The sequence below is a fragment of the Amphibalanus amphitrite genome, unplaced genomic scaffold (assembly GCF_019059575.1).
Source record: "Amphibalanus amphitrite isolate SeventyFive unplaced genomic scaffold, NRLGWU_Aamphi_draft 001555F_arrow, whole genome shotgun sequence".
Classification (NCBI taxonomy): Eukaryota; Metazoa; Arthropoda; class Thecostraca; order Balanomorpha; family Balanidae; genus Amphibalanus; species Amphibalanus amphitrite.
The window spans coordinates 92,501-110,532 of NW_024883048.1; the positions used below are offsets into that span (position 1 = coordinate 92,501).

At 49.6% G+C, this 18,032-nt stretch overlaps 1 non-coding gene across 1 annotated transcript; it reads left to right on the forward strand.

Moving 5' to 3' along the window:
* Positions 1-10,636: 10,636 nt before the first annotated feature.
* Positions 10,637-10,755, forward strand: LOC122373817. Its single transcript, XR_006255113.1, has one exon. It is a non-coding gene; the product is annotated as a 5S ribosomal RNA (ribosomal RNA).
* Positions 10,756-18,032: the final 7,277 nt, after the last annotated feature.

The following is an 18,032-nucleotide window of genomic DNA, read 5'->3' on the forward strand; positions in this document are numbered from 1 at the left end:
GTTCAGATCATTGTCATCATTACCAGTCAAATCGGGGAAAAGGACAAATATCTCTTGATCTGAAGAGGCAAGTAAAAAAAAAACAGCATATTTACAGAAACACGACCATTCTGTCCATATTTGATGGACAGCGTGCAATTGATGGCCAGCGGCCACTCAAAGGGTCGGACTAGGTCAAAAGGCTTTTAAAAAAGCTCAACATCAGTTTTCGACTGTTACTTTTGATATACCTAGGAGAGGAAGTAGAGTTATGACATTGTCTTGAAGGTGTTAATCATCCATACGGATCGGTTGATGACCATCATGAACTTCTCAAGTAAGGGCATGACCTTGATCTGCGGTCACATTTTGAAATTGAACTTTTTATGTGAAATTATAGGTATCCCAATCGATGCATGTTAACAAGAGAATAATGACAAAGTAAATGTCTCATAGTTTTTCTCACCAAAGTCCTTGCAAAAATTCTTAGCAAAACTGTTTTGGTAAAATGCGACTATTTAGATGGTTTTGCCGGTTTTACCCTGTGCTCTGTTGCCAAACCATTGACATGAGGCCTTGGGGTCAAATATTAAAAGCGAAAGCGTTTTGAAAGGCCTATCGAATGAGTTGTTCCGCAAAGCTCTAGCTCTTTGGTTCACGAGTTATACGGTTATTAGTGAAAAATATAAAAACAAGAATTTTTTCGTCCTAATCTTGTCTTTGTGTTTATCATAATTTTATCATAATTTCATCTTCAATGACCTCAGCGATGACCTAATCGAAAAATGACATCTACGATTCTGAAGCATGCTATAGCTATCCGTTGCTTTTCTCGTCTTTCTAGCCGTCTTAAATTATGATCGGGTTTGGCCGATACGCACCCCCCTCCCCCCCCCCCATGGCTGATTGCACGAGTTAGAGAGCTATCGAACCCACTTTCAGCGCGCTATAGCTTTTTATGTCCTCGAGTGTCGAAATAGGCAAAACTTTTCCTGCTTTTCCTTCAAGAATCTGCATAGAGCACAGGCCTTCCAAGACTTCGGGGTTTAGGTATCGACAATCGACATGGTCTTTTGAGGCCTGCGTGGTGGCTATCAGAGGTCGGTGGGCACCTCAAAAGCCGGTGCAGGAGCCTCAGGTGTCAGTTTGGAGCCATCATGGACCGGTGTGGGGTCTTGATAAATTCCTAGGCGTCAAACCCCTAGACGTCGGGGTGGGGCCGGGCGGTGAGGCAGGCACAGGCCTGAGGAGAAGATTTTCAGATGTCGGCTTGGCAGGGCCCTGCATGGCTTTCTCAGAGGCTGACATATCGTACTGCGGGACCTCCATCATAAGCGGCGAAACGGGGAGGGCACCGGGGCACCGTGCCCCCCTTTGATTTTGGCATTTTAACATTAGCCCTATGGGCGTTGCATGGAAAGAATGGGACCAAAAGTCAGCAGTGCCCCCCCCCCCTTAATTGAAGGTGTTCCGCCGCTTCTGACCTCCATGAGCCTCAAAAACCTCTATGGGCCCCTCACGCTTGGTGTAGGCTTCCTGAAGCATAGAATCTCTGAGTCTTGAGATGGGCCCATTAGACATGAACTGGGCCATCAATATACATGTGGTGAGTTGACCTATATCAAACATGATATCGGCTCAATCAGGATTGGGGTAGGCCCTCTCAGACCCAGACCAGGCACGGAGTACGGACCCTCCCACACATAGGATGATCCTTTCATTCCTGGGATGTCTTCTCAGGCCTGAACTGGGCCCTCTCAGACCTGAAATGGGCCCTTCTCAGGCCTGAAGTAGACTCTCAGGCCTCAAATAGGTCCTAGCTAGGGCCTGAAATGGGCCCTCTCAGTCCTGACATTAGCCCTATCAGACCTCAAATGGGCCCCTATCAGGCCTCAGCTAGGTCCTCTAGGGCCTGAAATGGGCCCTCTCAGGCCTGACATTAGCCCTCTCAGACCTGAAATTGGCCCTTTCAGACCTGAAATGGGCCCCCTCAGCCCGGAAATGGTCCCTATCATGTCGAAAAAGGGCCCCCTCATACCGTAACTGGGCCCTCTCAGGTCTGAAATGGTGCCTCTTATGCCTGAAATGGGCCCCTCTCAGCCCACAAACGGGCCCTCTCTGGCCTCAAACGGGCCCTCTCTGGCCTCAAATGGGCCCTCTTTAGCCTCAAACAGGCCCTCTAGGGCATGAAATGGGCTCTCTCAAGCTTGAAATTGGCCTCCTCAGACCTAAAATGGGCTCCTCTCAGGCCTGAAATGGGCCCTATCAGGCCTCAAACATGCCCTCTAGGGCCTGAAATGGACCCCTTCAGGCCTAAAATGGGCCCTCATAGCATCAAATGGACCCTCTCAGGCCTGAAATGGCCCCTCTCAGCCCTCAAATAGATAGGTCCTCTAGGGCCTGAAATGGGCCCTCTAGGGCCTGAAATGGGCCCTCTCAGGCCTGAAATGGGCCCTCTCAGGCCTGACATTAGCCCTCTCAGACCTGAAATGGGCCCCCTCAGCCCGGAAATGTCGAAAAAGGGCCCCCTTATACCGTAACTGGGCCCTCTCAGGTCTGAAATGGTGCCGGAAATGGGCCCCTCTCAGCCCTCAAACGGGCTCTCTCTGGCCTCAAACGGGCCCTCTCTAGCCTCAAACAGGCCCTCTAGGGCATGAAATGGGCCCTCTCAAGCTTGAAATGGGCCCGCTCAGGCCTGAAATGGGCCCTCGCAAGCTTCAAATGGGCCCCTTCAGGCCTGAAATGGGCCCTCACAGACCTGCAATGGGCCCTCTCAGGCCTGAAATGGCCCTCTCATGCCATGGAACGAGCCCTCCTAGGCATTGGATTAGTTCAATCGGGTCTTGGATCTACCCTCTTAAATCATAAAATGCGACTATAAATCCTAAAGGAGGGGGGAGGGGGGCTATCAGACCTGAAAACTGTTTTTCAGTCCTATGACGGAGCTTGACAATTGACATTGTGATAAAAAATGTCAGGCTGCATAACGTTGCAGTTCGAATCGACGGTGGGCCCCTAGGATAAGAGACGGGGGTGAGATCTCACCCCTTTCACCCCCCCCCCCTGGCTGCGCCACTGGCCTAAAGTTGGCGATGGCGCGGACGCACCACATTCTTAAAGGAAGACTGCCACCTTCAAAAAGTTTTCTCAGATCGGCCTATGATTTATTCCCTGGACAAAACAAAATTTTAGAATTCACCTGACAAAGTATCATCACGTGAATCGCGAAAAAAATTGTCGATTATCATACAATTATCAATCGGTTAATGTCTAGCGACAATGTTTACACATCACTAGACTTCAAGGTCATAAGATTATTACATTTTATTTGAAAAAGTAAGGTATTTTATGATTTACTAATATATGATTTCATAAGAAATTGGCCATGTTTAATTTATTTTGCATTTAAGTTCGTAAAACATTTAAAAAATCATGGCTCATTTGGAATGGGTCTGGCCCATGCTAAACCCCATTTCCCACACTTTTTTGGAAAAATGAACTACTGAATATATAAGTTTAACTTTTATTTTGACACTCCAAAATTCTTCTCTGATCTCGAAACGATCAAAGTTTTGACATATATTTACCAAAAGATAAGAAAATTCATGTTTCAAAGTTATCGATAAACAGTAGAGATGTCGGTTTTCTTGGACTAAAAAAATGGCATCAAACTGAACTTTGGTCTCCGATTTCTCGCAAACGGGTTCGAATTTCGGAAAACCGACTTCAGTCTGGGACATAGGTGGCTCAGCTCTAGTGAAAACCGTTTTGTGAAAAAAAGGTGGCAGTCTACCTTTAAGGAAATGGAACCAAAGCAGCTTCCAATGGCATCCTTCAGCCGCAGAATATCCTGGGGACTCTCCTCATCGACCTCGGACTTTGCATAGCCCCAGAGGAAGAATTCTACGACGTTGAGCTCCGGCGAGTGTGGCGCCCACCGGACCTCAGCGCTCTTTGAAATCAACTTTCTGGAGTTCGCTTACCAACTTGTTCTTGTGCAGGGTTTGGTGTTTGTTTAATTTTTTTTTCAAATAAACAAACATAAACAAACTGTTCACGAACAAATGTGTTCGCGAACAAGTGACGTCATCGGTCAAATTTTGGTAAACAAACAACGAACAGTTCGCGAACGTTCATGAACTGTTCGCGAACACGGTAAAGAGGGGTAGATAAGACCCCTCCTTAGCCATTTCACTCCTAATTGAGATAAAACCTTGCGGAAAAAACCAGCGTGTGCGTCTTTACGAACCACAACGATTGGTATCCGATTTCAAGGTCTTACACCAACCGGTGACCCCTGAAGTCAGGTCAAATGTCATGAAGTAAGGGTTTGGTTTTTGGTTAATAACTTCACCAAAAATGGTAGCAGAGCCGCGATTGTGGCACCGTCGTGCTCTTCGTTGCCAGGCGCGTCGACTGATATACTTTTTGTTTTGATTAGGCCTTTTTAGGATGTTGACCTCAGGTCAAGGTCAGGTCAAAGCCACTCGGGTCACGAAGCTGCATGGAGGATGTCATGCTGCACATCATTCGATGTTGCAGTTCTTTCTGAGTCAATTGATGGCTCAACCGATTCGCTACCTCAATTTGATCGGAAGTTATTAGCGAAAAGCTCCTACTGCACCAAACAACCTTAGTGGCGTCTTATATGACGTCATGCAAGGTCTTAAATGCACAATTTAAGCCTCAGCGTTGCAAGAATAATTATAAATCACGATTCACGTACTTAGATATCACTGGTGCATTTTTCACATGTAAAACATGCCTGCAGTCATGTCTGCACCGTATGATAACAATTGCTCGAAAGATATCAGAAAGGATGACTTGTTCATGAACATTCATGAACGTTCACGAACTGTTCGTGAACAGAGAATCGTTGGTGAACATGTGACTTTGAATGCCAAAATTGTCATTCGAAACGGGACTGAAACCATCGAAAGACGTTGAACCAATTTTTGTCAGGGGGCTCAGATCGCGTTATGTCGCCAAATGGCAGTGGTATGTCCTGTCCCTGAAAGTGCCGTTTCTGTCTCGAGATTTGACGGGGGTCATCTCTCAGTTGTGCTAATTTTCAGCTGCCCTTCTCACTGATGTGTTTGGTGTCATCGTCCTTTACATAATGCTTGCGAGCCATTTTATTGTTGCAGCCTATCGGTACTTGGCAGTGTTTTGGTGGTCACATAAGCAATGAGACTGAGCAGCGCCATCACACGAGACTGGACATGGGACGAGACTTTACTGCTACTTACCTCGACATTTCTAAATACTTTGACAAGATCTGGCATGACGGACTGTTGTACAAGAGTAAGCACGACTTCGGAATTACTGACTCACTTTTCGACTGTTAAAATCATATCTTTGTGACAGGACACACCGAGTACGGATCAGCAGCACCTTCTCGGCCACTAAAACAATAAATGCGGGCTGCCCGCAGGGATCCGTACTCGGGCCTTTGCTGGCACTTAGGTATCCGACGGACTTTCAAGACGAATAAAGAATGACATTCTCTTTTTTAGCTGACGACAAATCTATCTACGCCTCGCACACGACAGCAGACATTGACGTCGTACAGCTATCACTACAACAAGACCTCAACGAAATCCACAAATACATATGGTCGAGAATGGGCAATTACATTCAACGCTACGAAGACCATCCAACAAACATTTTCACACAGACATCAGTACACACCACCAAAGCTCACTTTCGAGGGCGAAAACGTACCCATTAATGAAACTCATACTCCCCTTGGCTTAACAATTTCTAAGGACCTACGCTTCCACCAACACGTCAATGCAATATGCAAGAAGCTACACAAATCACTCAGTCCAATCTACTCCATTGCACGTTACATACCAGTAAAACGCCTTTGGGGCGAAGAACGAGCGAGCGAGATAGTGAGCCCTGCACGTGCGGAAGGGCGAGAGGGTACTTCCAACGGGGCTTGTGCAAAGCACCCTACTAAACGGTCGCTAGCGGTGTGCCAAATTTGAGTGCAATCGGCCCAGCCGTTCCTGAGATCTGGAAGTGGCATTCTGCACGTGCGCACGTACAAACTGGGTCCAAACTGACTTTTGCACGGCACCCTACTAACCGGTCCCCAACCGTGTACCACATTTGAACGCAATCGGCCCAGCCGTTCCTGAGATCTGGAAGCGGCACTCTGCACGTGCGCACGTGCAAACGGGGTCCAAAATGACTTTTGCACGGCACCCTACTAACCGATCCCCAACCGTGTACCAAATTTGAGCGCAATCGGCCCAGCCGTTCTCGAGATCTGGAAACGCCCCTGCACGTGCGCACGTGCAGTAGCACCCTATCCGCAACACGTGGGAATTCATTGCCTGGTGGGTGCCTACCTGCATGCCAAGTTTCAGCGAGATCGCCCCAGTAATTACCGAGTTACTGAAATGGGAACAAATTTGGCACCTCTTCTTTTTGTATATTGCACGTGCAGTGGGGGTCACTCACATAGATCAAGAGTATCCGACCTTTGGTAGAAGGGATGCAGCTACCCTATAAAAATTACCGCAATACAATCGCTCAAGCCGCTGCTGAGATATGGGCCTCTCAAAATCATTACTTTTGCAAAACTGCTTGAACACCCTTGACTTTTCACGTGGCACGTGCCACGACGGTCACTGAGATGTATCAAAAGTAGTCAATTACGGGGTAGAAGGGATGGGGCTACCCAGCAAAAAAGACCGCAGGCCAATCGGTCCAGCGGTTGCTGAGATATAAGCCTCTCAAAAGCGTTACAGGCCGGGCCGGGCCGGGCCCGTTCATACTGAGATTTTTCCGTTATATTGAAAAGACTTCGCTTCGCTCGCTGCGCTCGCTCGCTCGTAACTATACCAAGGCCCATTCTGGACCAAATTTACAAGACGTATATAAGACCTTACTTTGACTGCTGTAACACAATATATGACGGACACATAAAAATACAAGACGCTGCCGAACTTGACACGCTACAAAACAGAACAGGGTGACTTGTGACGGGGGCTATGTTCAGGACGTCAACCGAGAAACTTCTACAAGACTTGGGCTGGGAGAAACTGACTGTAAGACGACAAATACACAAACTCACTTTATATCATATATTCACTAATCCAAGACACCAAACGCCATATTATATCACGATAATAAGGCCAGAAACACGTGCAGAAAACACCGGCAGAACACCACGCAACTCCAACACTTACACCATGCCTCCCAACCGGACCACATCCTTCCAGAAGTCCTTTTTCCTCTCAACAGGCAAATCCTGGAACCAGCTTTCCGAAACCATCCGATCCCTTCCTCCTCGTTCCTTTCAACGAGAGTTCTCGAGGCGACTGAGGGTGCCTGGGCCTACTCCGTATTGCAAAAATTGGCACTAAAATGGGCAATATTTTCCATTCCAGGCTATGAATGCAAATGTCACAACTAAATTCACATTTATATCAAATACAAAGGCACTATACACCTGAATGTGTTTTTGGCTTTGAAACAGAAAATATTCATTATTTCATTCTCGCGTATCCCAACTATAATTTGCAGAGAGAGGAACTTTATCGGGACATGCTGCAAATTTTTCCCGAAAATTTTGGTCAAATGTCAACTTCATGGTTATTACGTGTTCTTTTGCATGGCGACGATCTTGGCGACGGGGACTGTCGTGCGGTGGCTCAGCATTTCCAAAATTTCTTGCTTCGTTCGCACAGCTTTTAATTTACCTACCTTATTCTGTTTTGTGGGCGGCGCCCCCGGTGGGCTGAGTGACGGCATAGGTTGGGTCAGTGGCCTGTCGTGGCGGCGGCAGTGGTAGTTTTGTTTCACTACGCTACGTTACCGTCATTACGTTGTATGTTTATGTTATATTCGACGTTGATCTGAAGGCTATGTTCATGTTGCTTTATGTTTATGGTGACTATCTGATTATGTTACGAGAGGTATTTTGCTTTATCTCTGTTATTCATGTTTATTTTCCGATCGTTTTACTAGGTTGTCGATGTGCAATAAACATTCTAGAATGGAATGGAAGAGCCCCCCCCCCCCACCACCAGTAGGGCGCGTTATACGCAGACCCCAGTGGGGCAAGGGTTAAGACCATGCAGAGGTTCACTTATGATGTCATAGGCACTGGCGGATCCAGGGGGGCATTAGGGGCATATGCCCCCCCCCCCCCGACAGGAGCCTGGGGAGGGCATTCAGTACAGGTATGCCCCCCCCCCCGTTCAGACTTACACTTCTTACGCCTATAACGAGAAACTGAATAAAAATGGATTAGAAAGCCTTCCCAGTAACTACTTTTGTGATCAGAGTCGTTTTAGTAACCTCAATTTAGTTATCATTGCTTTATTTTGTCTAAAAATATGTTGCTTTTTAGTTCTTACCACAGGGGAGTAATGCCGCTTCAACCCTTTTGACCGTATTGTCTAACGATGGCACTCATATTGCGCAAACCAGGAATCGGCCCCCGCCTATGCTTGGGAATAGGGACGGGGACGGTTAGAGTATGATTTACCTGTATGGCCGCAGCTAGTGCAGCGTAACCGGGGGGGGGAGGGGGCACAAGGGGCGCGTGCCGCCTCATTAGATGCATGATGCCCTATGGGCCGAGAGGTCCTGCAGTGCCAATGGGCCGCTCAGGGTCCAAGCGTGCCTTATTTCGACAGAGATAAGACCCGCAGGACTAGTGAGAGCACCTCACGTAGTCACGGGCTCCTGAGTCCCCACATATCACACATCTCCATAAGGGCCCCACTCCGGCCTCTGAGAGCCCTGTGCTGGCCTCTGAGTGACCTTGCTGACCTATTAAGCGTCAGCTCTAATTAGGGTCCTGGCCCATACCCGCATGGAACGGCTCCACACCAGTGTCTCTGAGGGCCCATAACGGCGCCTGTGAGGGTCACACACCGGCGCCTTTGAGGGCCCAACACCGCCAATCTGAGTGACTAACACCAATATTTCTTAAGGCCCTACATCGGCGGCGGCTCTGAGGACCCCACACTGGCGCCTCTGAAGGTCTTAAGCAGGCACATCTGACGGCTACCTACCTGCAACTCTGTGGGCCCCGCACTGGTGACTCTGAGGGCTCCCAGTGACGCCTGAGAGTACCACGCCAGTCTCCAGGATCCCACAGGGCTCCTGAAGGCCTCTGCTGACCCTTGATGGTCTCTTGAAGACCCCTTGCCCCCATGCATGTGTCTCTGAGGAGTGAGGACTCCCACAACGATGCCTTTGAAAGTCTTCACCGGCGACTGTGAGGGCACCACACAGACACGTCTGAGGGCCCTACACCGCCACCTCTGAGACACCAGTGTCTCCTGAGGCCCCACATCGGCGACTCTGAGGGTCCTACACCGGCGCCTCTGGGCCCGATACCAGTGCCTCTGGCAGCCAGCCACCGGTAACTCTGTAGGTCCTACATCGGTGACTCGGCCCCACCGGCGTCTGAGAGTACCATGCCGATCTCTAAGAACTCCACAGGGCTCCTGAAGATACTGCCGAGATACTGCCGGCCTTCACTTGCCGCCTGTGAAGGCCCATTTTTGGCATCATACGGCCCGTTACCGGCCTCTGAGGGCCCTTTGTCGGTCTCTGAGAGGTCCTACTGGGTTATTAAGCATTCACATTTCGCACCAACAACTCCAAGGGCCCCACACACAGCCATCTGTGAATGGTATGGGCTTAGCGCCACACCAGTGTCTGAGGCACCACAATGGCGTCCATGTGAGGGCCTCATACCAGCACCTTAGAGGGCCCACACCGGATCCTTTGTGGTTCCTGCACCAGTGCCTCCAAGGGCCCCACACCACTGCCTCTGGGGAACCCACACCGATACCTTTGATGGTCCCACGCCAGGTTCCACACCGGCGGCCCTGGGTCGGCTCTATACACCAGTCATTCTGAGGGCCCCAACGGCCCCACCAATTTTCGTCGATTTCTGGCGCTGCCCGGGTATTTGTCCCAAAAGCCTTCTCCTCCTGGATCTGCAAATGGGGGTCAGTTGTCCTACCATTTCTGTTTTTTTCAAGAAAAAAACTCGTGTCAGGACTATGACGAAAAATAAGTGGCCTAAATCCGATGAGAAAACAGGATTTGGGGGTAACCTATGTAGTATGTAGGTTTGGCTCCGTGACCTGGAATGCCCCACCCCGCGCTGAAGCCCTGGATCCGCCAGTGGTCATAGGTCGGTGACCTGACATGACCTGAAAATTGTGGTTGGTGTCAAAAGATCCGGCTTGAATCGAAATTCAGGTATGCCAAGCTTCATCTCTGTATCGCCGTGGCGTTCGGAGCTATCGCGAAAAAAAAACTATGGGGGGCGGCACCCCCCCCCCCCCGGCCGGCGTGGGTGTAAGTGCCGCTTTTGTCTCGAGATTTGACGGGGGTCATTTCTCAGTTGTGCCGATTTTCAACTGCCCTTCTCACTCATGTGTTTGGTGTCATCGTCCTTTACATATTGCTTGCGAGCCATTTGCTTGTTGTAACCTATCGGTACTTGGCAGTGTTTTTGGTGGTCACATAAGCAATGAGACTGAGCAGCGCCATCACTCAAGCCATCCGCTTGGCCAAAGGCAATGACTGTGGCGTTTGAGGCTTATCAGTGCCAGAGTTGTGACGTCATGTTTTATGTTACAGATAAAGGAGTTGAAGATGGACGGCTCTCGTCGGCAACGACCATACCATGCTGAAAATACCAGTTCCCGTCCGATCACTGAAGTCAAGGAGCACCGGGCCCGGTTAGTACTTGGATGGGTGACCGCCTGGGAACACCGGGTTTCGTTGTCATTTTCACTTCTTCAATGGTGGCCACTGATTGCTATTTATCCCTTCACTGTTAATGCTCTTGCGACATGGCCAAGGGCGCCTCCCCCCATTCGAGTTGGGGGGGCCCAGCTCGAAGGAATAAGGGCCCATTTGAGGCGGCCGAAGGTAATCCTTAGACCACCGAAGACCGTGTACAAAGGGCCCTCAAATGGCCTTAAAGGACCCTCAGATGGTCTCAAAAGGCCCTCAGATGGCCTCGAAGGGCCCTCAGATGACCTCAAAGGGCCCTCAGTTAGCGGCATAGGGCCCTCATCTGGTGTCAAAGGGCCCTTAGATGGTGTCAAAGGGCCCTCAGATGGCCTCGAAGGGCCCCAGATGGCCTTAAGGGGCCCTCAGATGACCTCCAAGGGCTCTCAGATGGCCTTAAAGGGCCCTCAGATGGCCTCAAAGGGCCCTCAGCTAACGTCAATCGCCAGCTGGTGCCAGATGGCCCTCAGCTGGCGCCAAATGGCCATCAGAAGGCCTCAAACGGTCCTCAACTGGAGTCCAGCGGTCCTCAGTTGGCGTCAAGCGGCCCTCAGAAAGCCTCAAGGGGCCCTTAGAAAGCCTCAAGGGGCTCTCAGAAGGCCTTAAAGAGCGTCAAAGGGTTTTGAACTAGCGTCAGAGGGCCCCCCAGCTGATGTCAGAGGGCCCTGAGCTAGCGTCAAACTTAAAGGGCCCTTAGCTGGTGTCAGAGGGCCCCAGTTGGTGTCAGAGGGTCATCCATTGGCGTCTAATGGCCATCAGAAGGCCCAAAAACGGTCCTCAGCTGGCGTCCAACGGTCCTCAGCTGACGTCAAAAGGCCCTCAAAAGGCCTCAAAGACCCCCCGACTGCTCAAAGGGCCCTTAGAAGGCCTCAATGGGAACTCCAAAGACGTTAAACGGCCCTCAAAAGGCTTGAAAGGGCCCTCTGCTGATGGCAAAGGGCTCGCACCTGAGTGCGAGCCTTGTCAAAAACGGACCTGAGAAACCTTGCCGACCCTGGTTATCTGCGGGACTCCTACAGTTACCTGAGTGGCCCCCGTTTACTGAGGGGCCCTGGTTATTGATGGGGTCCCTGGTTACTTGAGGCCATCTGAGGGCCCTTTAAGGCCATCTGAGAGCCCTTCGAGGTCATCTGAGGGCCCCTTAAGGCCTGGTTACCAGAGGGGCCCATGGTCACCTGGTGGGCCCCTGATCAATTGAAAACCCCTGGTCATCTGAAACGCCCCTGATTACCTAAAGGGTCCCTGATCACTTGGATTCAGTGACATAGCAAGGGAGCGAGGGGGTACGTGCCCGTTCTCGGGTTTAGGGTTTCTTCGAAACCGAGGGGCCCTGCGGCGCCAGTTGGTAGCAGAGGGTTCGTGCTGGCCGCACTTCAACTCGGAAGGACACCACAGGGCTTGTGGGGCACGTTATTGGCTCCTATGTAGCCACAATTATCTTCATAAAGGCCCAATGCCGGTTTCTGAGAGACCTCGCCGGCCGCTCAGGGCCCTAGTAATGGCCAACGAGGGATTGGCTGCTATCGCTCCACATCCGTCTGTGATAGACACACGGCCCACACCAGTGTTTCTAAAGGCACCCACAACGGCAACTGCGAGACCCTCGCGCCACCTCCACAGTGTTCCATTTTTCAGACTTTTTGGTGGCAAATTACACCTAATGGGGAAAATACTTTCATCCCTAAAATACGAATGACCGACTTAGCTTCCTCTCTGAAAAAAAAGTTTCATGTATTTCCAACACCCAGTTTACATGTCACTTGACAGGTTGATGCACCCACATTTTTGTTTCACAACCTGTCAAGATTCTGACATGAAATCCTGGTTTATCAGTTGGCATACAAATTGGCATTATACCATTTTGCAAATACACTTTGGTTATTTATTTCCTTTTTTCTCATCCTACGATTTTTTTTTCTCCGTCAGCACACCCATCCAAAATCCAATTTTAGAACACTGCACCTCCAAGGGACCCCCCACCAGCGCATCTTAAGGGCCTACATCGGCGGCTCTGAGAGTCCCCACACCGGCGCCTCTGAGGGCCACGTATCAGTGACTCTGAGGGCCTCTTACTAGCCTCTGAGTGTCCTTGCCAGCCTATGAAGGGCCACTTCCCACTTGCAGGCCATTTTGCAGGGCCACACACATGCCAATGATGGCCCCACCAGTGTCTCTAAGCCAGTGGTCGGCAGGTCATTCGGGGTCGTGCCCCCTTTTTGGGCGCCAGGCAGGGCCATTACCCCCACCTACCAGACCCCATTGCTGACACAACCAAGTTTTCTGAAATTCCATACCGTCCTGAAACTCTTTGGGTATTTGTGCATTTCCAATGCATCAAATTTAAAAGATGACACTTCCTCCACAAAACATTTAATACCTATATCCCAGTAGCGGCGGAACACCTTCAATTAAGGGGGAGGGGGGGGGCACTGCCGACTTTTGGTCCCATTCTTTCCATGCAACGCCCATAGGGCTAATGTTAAAATGCAAAAATGAAAGGGTGCACGGCGCCCCGGTGCCCTCCCCGTTCCGCCGCCTATGCTATATCCCATTTAACCCTTGTACGTATAGGGGCGGCGGGTGGTTTTTCGTTAAAATCTCACATAAAAGGCATTGGATCACGACCAAATTGTACCCTCGAGCCCATCATTTTTTTTTTACCAGCCTGGAAAGTATCATGACCTGAGACCAGTTATACCAACAGAAAAATAACCGCCTGCCGGAATTTTTGCCTCAAGACCGCTTCACATACGGAGTGTAAACGCGATGGGGTCGTAAGCGGATAGGGCTTTACCGTTTACGCTCCATATGCGAAACGATCTTTAGGCAAAAATTCCGGCAGGCGGCTATTTTTCTGTTGGTAAAACTGGCCTCTGGACCCATAATGACCGTTGGCTTATGAGCTTTTTCTGGAGATCATCTTGAGCCATAAAATCTCACTTCAAGAAGTTATAGCGGGTCCCGATTTTCTCGACAAGCTTGTCATTGCTCTCTTGAATGAGACGGAATGACCAAGGACCTTAAAAATGGGCAGCAGCGGCTTCCTATTGTCACGGGTAGCACGCTCGTCTTTTTTATGCACAGCTCCATATCAGAGTCCGAGAGGCCGCGGGGGTCCGATCGACTCCTCCCCCTTACGTTAGCGGCTGTTGAAACGCCAACAGACGGGCGACGGTTAAAAGTTGCAGCTGCTTTTGTACGACTGTACGGAGGGGTGAGATGGTGAGGCGAGCAGGTACGTGAAAATTGGTATCTAATCAATGTGTGCTGTGCCTTTGGCCTGGGCTAATCTTTGAACCCTGGGATGCAACAGTCACGATGGCTCCATCACTGGAGCTACAAACTCTAAAAAGATAGGCTTTCTCAGAATCCCTCATTACCCCCACCGAAAGGGCTCCATTACCCCCAAAGGGGGCATGCCCCACCATTTGCCGACCCCTGCTCTAAGCCCTAAGACCCTGCAACGGCGCCTGTGAGGACCCAACACCAGCGCATCTGACGGCCTTTCACTGGCACCTCTGAGCGCGCCACACACCGGTGACCCACCGTGCCTTCCTCCTCCCATCGAAATGTCCTGGATACATCCTTGCCTGAGCTGACCCCGGGCCCCCGGGTGACTCGCGGGCCCGGGGTCAGGTGACCACATGGGTGTAGGAGCGCCAAAAATATTGGTGAAGGATGCCACCTGAACCTTATGAAAAGGGACAGGACCGTGCCAACCAACACGCACAGTGCAAGCGGGGGGGGGGCGAATTTCGCCAACCCCTTGTTTTTCGCAGATATCTTACGCCCTTATCATCCCATTAACGTCAAATTTTTAATGCCTGCCTAAAACTGAATTGTGCATCTTGCCATGACAGCAAGATGTAAATCAGGGCCTCGGCTAAGGAATTTTGACTACTGGGGCAAATGGTCAACGTGTGTTAACCCGCGCCCTGCTGGGAGGGGGGGGGGAGGTTTTTGAACACCCATCCCCCCTGCGGTTTTTCGCGGATATCTGAAAAACGGCGGCACCTTATCATCTATCAATTTTATACATTTTGTGAAAATTTCAGACCAGGGTCCTTCAAGGTCAGGTCACCAGGTCGCTACAAGTGACCTCACCTCATAAACACATCATAAAATGTTTCAATGTATGCCATAGCTACACCAAGTGACGGATCGCTTTGAAGCTTTCAGCAATTGATAAGTGCAACAGTATGTACAAAATTCGGAATTTTCATATCGGTGCCCTAAGGTCGGGTCAATTTTGCGACCTCTCTAGGTATTATAAGTCAATGGGAGAAAATTCAAAACCGTCTTTTTCGGACGAAAGTCATTCTAAACACTCTCAAACACTAAATTACAAGTAACTTTGACACACTGAACATGAAAACGGCACCCGTGACCCCTGTTTATGCCCCTAAGGTCATCTCAGGTCACGAATGGTGTCTAGCAGTTTTTTGCGACTAACTTTTGAAAGAGGCATGCTAGAGCGATGAAAACGCCTTATATATGTTCAGCTCGACGATACAGATCCACTAATATGCAACATGACAATGTCCGGTCAGGTCATGACCTTGACCTGAGGTCAAATTTTCAAGTTGACCTTTCAAGGTTAAGTTATAGTTCATTCGATGCGTCTTGACGAGAGGAACTCGATGCCAGTGAAAATAAGCTCGTACAAGGCTTGAGTCAAAAGTTATTGCAGAAAAACTGTTTCCGAAAAAATCGGCTATTTTTGCAGTTTTTGCCCCCTGCAGGCAAAACCGTTGACGTTAGGTCAAATCTGAGAGAATCACTCAGAAAGGGCGTTAATAGGGCTATCGAATGCGCTTTTCCGTGGCGCTGTAGCTCTATTGGTTCCCGAGCTATGCGTTGGCTTCTTGGAAATTGTCGACATTCGACCTGGAAATCGGCGAAATTTTGCCTTCAATGACCTCTGGTGACCTGACCTTTGACCTGACCAAAAAAGTGACCGAAGTGATTTCGTCATTATTTTTGGCGCTCTTTCGAACGCCGCCTTCTGCGTATCGCTACGTGGCCCAGGAGCCGAGTTAGAAGGGGGGGGTGTTAAAACACCCCCCCCCCCAGCAGGGCGTGGAAATCCAGGACCCCCAGCCGGGCGCGGGTTAAAAAACAGACATTTGATCAACCGTCGAATCCAGTAGTTCTAAGCATAGGTAGGTGAAGACCCTCCCTTGCATTGTCCAAGATCGGTGAAGGATCCTTCACCAATCTGAAACTTTGGTGAAAGGTATCCCTTCACCAAAGAGATACGTTGCTACACCTATGGGTGACCAGCAGGTGACCCCCTCTTGGGCGAAATTCTGGGTACGTGTCCGACATGCATCGTACATAGTCCTGTTGATTTGATTCATCGGTTAAACATTAAATATAAGTTATAAGCTGGATCTCTAGTCTGTGATCCCGCATCGTAACAGATATAATGACATTTCATGTCGATGTGCCTAAAAAAATATGCGAATATACGTGAAAAAGGAGTGCTGCTCCCGCTCCTACACAACCGGGCCAAACAGTGACCGGCCCCTGCTACTAGTATCAGCCACCCGGGCCGGCCGGCAGTTAGTCGCTGCCCGGGGCTGATTTCTGAGGGACTTGCAAAAATGTTTATTATTGAAATGTTTTACGTAATAAATTAGATGATTAGGTATATGTACGGGCTCTGAGTCGCATTTGAGAAAAAACATGCTAGCGTAAAAATATTAATGTTTTGAAAATTAAGCTAGTTCCGAAATAATTGTTTTACCATGTATTGACAAAAGCTCAAGCTTCAAACCAACCGAAATACATATAACCCCGTGGGCCGTATTTCTTTTTTTTTGGGGGGGGCCCTTCGGCATGGGGGGCCCAGTTCGAGGGTCGTGCCCCCCCCCCCCCATTCAAAAATCCTGTGTGCGCGCCTGGACATGGCCAGTGCCCTGCACACTGTACAGCATATCTAAAAAGTATGTCCCCTGGTTTGGCTCTCCCACAGGAGGCGAATCGGTAACTTGGCTGAATCCCAATTGCGGCACCCGGCCGCCAGGGTCGCTGCCGCGCGAGCGGCCTTGACCGCTCGCATGTCATTGGCAGTTCGGTCCCTCCCCATCTATACCGAGGTGGGGAGGGGAGAAGAGGGGAAGAGAGGGAAGGGAGCGGCTTTCGCTCGGCACTTGGCGATACCTGGCTGACCCCGCGCTCTCTCCTGCCCTCAGGCGAAGACCGACTTCCTGGCCTGTAGCGGCCCAGCGGAAAACCGAGCTCGCGGGGCGCGACTCCATTGGCCCAATCTTATAAATGGAATGCTGTCGTATTCACGGCATTAGATAATATTAATAGTGATACCAGCAGTGGATGTGGTAAAATACAGTCCAAAAGAAACGAAAGCACACGATTCGTGCATAATGCGCCCTCCCATTCAAATAAGCCCGCCCACTTCGATAGATGGTGTAGTTTCTTAGGGCGTAAAAGATGCAAAACACTACCGATTTTTTTTTAAGCTCGGCCACTGGGACCGACAATATACAATTGACTGAAATGCATGAAAACCATTTTGCATTTAGGTAATAGCCGTTTTCTGCACCCAAACTTTAGCCAGTGACACCCTGTCCATTCTAAAGCGTTTATAAGATTGGTCCCAGCACCCGATTTTATATGAGTAAGTCGTGTAGCCAGGAGCCTGCCACTAATAGGGTTAAAAAGCATCTTATTTCTAACGAATTTATTATTATTATGGCCACTTTTACAGGACGTCTATAGAGCGTTGACTTTCACATTTCTTCCTCGTTCAGGAGAAACGTTTTAACCCTCACCGGACCTTCAGGTTTTCTGAATACCGAGGGGACGTTGGGGGTTGGAAGTGAGGAAACAACCCCCTTCGCCGATTCGCCCCTAATTGAGCTAGAGCCTCACGAAAGAAACGATCGTGTGCGTCGTTACGAAATGCAGCGATTGGTCTCCGATTTAAAGGGACCCTCCCACCTTAACATTAGATTTGAGTTGAGATAGCCAAAATGGGGTCCCTAGCTCACAATTACCGGTTTCGGCACTCACAACATCGAGAAATGCCTTAAATCGGAAATATTGAATTTCAAAATTGCAGCATTTTGATTCAGAGAGGCTAATGCTTAGGAATACCCCTCTGAATGTGTGACGTCAGCGCAAATATCTAACGATTTTTAAATGTTTGACTAAAACGTTTTGTAGCACGCGGTGGTATATGCTACTTGCGCGCAACATCTGCCGCAAACGCCGCACTTCTAAAATTAAGTCGCTAGAAACAGCGGAGA